The 2,150-nt window shown below is 46.9% G+C and overlaps 1 pseudogene; it reads left to right on the forward strand.

Moving 5' to 3' along the window:
* Window positions 1–990: 990 nt before the first annotated feature.
* On the forward strand, window positions 991–1,097 carry LOC120930010 (annotated as a pseudogene).
* Window positions 1,098–2,150: the final 1,053 nt, after the last annotated feature.

A 2,150-nucleotide genomic window follows, 5' to 3' on the forward strand; every position in this document is an offset into this window, starting at 1 on the left:
ATGAAACATGGACTTATACTGAAACACTGTGTATCATTATCACTGTGATTATTTATGTGGCATAATTTACACTGATTTGTTGGTACAATGAGACAGGTTCTCTGGCTTCACTGCAGAAATACATTTGTTTTAGGCATCACTTACCTTCACAGGTTTAGTTATCATGTTTATTTTTTGCAACAGTCCTGTTTACTTCAGAGGATAATTGCCATATTAGATTGTGTTATCTTTATATTTCACTTATATAATTTTTCATTCATGGTTTATTCATTTATTTAAATATTCTATTGACACACTTTTTACACTTGATGTTATATTTTGTCTAGCGCTGCACTGTCTTTTTCCATACGTTTTTTTTGTTTTTGTATCTAAACATTTGTGTTCAGCTGTTTGCTTTATTATTGCTTTCACCTAGCGCAGATTCCCCTTTCCCATTTCCCTTCCTTATACCACTTTTGGCAATATAGTGTTTGTCAAAAGTACGTCTTCTTTAAAATAGAACTAAAGGCAAACTTTTTATTTTTATTTTGGATAAAGTAACGTAGGGTTGTAACTGTCATTTTTTGTCATCTGTATCTCATTAGAGGGACTTCCCTTCACTTCCTGTCCCATAACCAAACAGAAAGTCAGAGGAAATCCCTCCAAAGCGAGGGAATATCGTGTTGTCACCGGGGTCATCGGAACTAGCGTGACCATTCAAAGATTTTCCCTCTGTTCATGTTCTGGGGACAACCCACAATTTGAGATATTATTTTACTTTTACACTCAGTAATAAAGGTCATCAGGACAAAAAGAGAGGGTGAATCTCTCTAACGGGGGTACAGGCAGCGATGAAAACCTGACAGGTGTTCTAAGCGCTCTCCACTTTATCCAAACCTTTAGTTATGCTTTAAAGGTACAGACACCATGACACCATGATCATGAAGGTGGTTCTCCCAGGGCGAGGCTCGGCCATTGCACTCTGGCCGTGCTGATCGTGGTGTCTTTCCTGTCGCTTCTCGGCCTTTTGGCTGGGATCGAGTGTGGTATCTGTTCTTATCAGTTGTCAGCGGAGCGCTGAAGCACCTCCTACATGGGGAGGGTGGATGCAATCCAATGACGTCATTGCACCTGGAAGGATGGTTTCAGCAGGGACTACGCTGTGCTGCCCGACAGTTACTGGGGGCCGGCCCATGGTTGAGTCTGAGCCATCTGGAAGGGTGCTCCTGGTGAGGATGGGTGCTGCGCTTGGTCTTGGTCTTTTTGCCGAGTTCTAGTCTGGCCTTCTGGCTGGCTGGTGTAAGTGCTATCTCTGTCAGCGATCCGGTAGGAGGAGCTGGTAATGCCCTGAAGTAGACACGGGGTAAGGCCATGCATATCCACCGGGTTGACGGAGGGTCTGGAGGGGCTAGTATTGGCGGAGGCTGCTAACTGGAGCGGCAGTTCTCCCCAAGAAAACCTTGAAGGACTCTCTAGCTGGCAGGGGTGGAGGGCTGCACTGGCGGGTCGGATATGGAACGAAAAGCCTATGGTGCATGTGCCCCTGGAGTGGCAGTCCAGGGGTGTCTGAAGATCACTGTGTGTGAGGGACACATTGATTTAAGATACCACGGTCACTGCACCAGATACACGCTTTTTTTAGCACCTGCCTCCTGGGCCGGGCCTTTTGGCTAGGACCGGAGGAATTTTTTATTCCTGGCCGGAGGGCCTGGTCATTGTACACCACAATGACCACTTCTTCACTCTCCTCTTCACTATCCCTTCCCCCACTTTATTTTATTTAAGCCTATGTTTGTTACGTTTTTTGTCTTATGTTTGTTTGTGCACGTTTTGTTCACTGTGAGATTATTAGGGTGCCGGTCCTCGGGCCAGCCCTGAACGTCTTGGGAGTGGGTGGACATGGCCTTCTGGCTTAGTTCACTCGCTCTCATGGAGCCCCACCTAGTACTGGGAGGGTTCTGTTTTGGCAGTCCCTCCGAGGTAGTTGGGTCCGTGTCGGCTTCGGTTGCTCGGGCCACAGTACCTCAGTCCCCGTCTGGAGCCTAACGCCCCGGGGGATCAGGGTTTGGGTCCCTTCTTCACAGGAGGACCACTTGACGTTGCACCCGTCTGCACGTTTTTGTGAACACTCTTTATGTGTGTGCACATTTTTTCTGCACCGGGTGGAGTTT

This window comes from Rana temporaria, chromosome 2 (assembly GCF_905171775.1).
Source record: "Rana temporaria chromosome 2, aRanTem1.1, whole genome shotgun sequence".
Taxonomy (NCBI): Eukaryota; Metazoa; Chordata; class Amphibia; order Anura; family Ranidae; genus Rana; species Rana temporaria.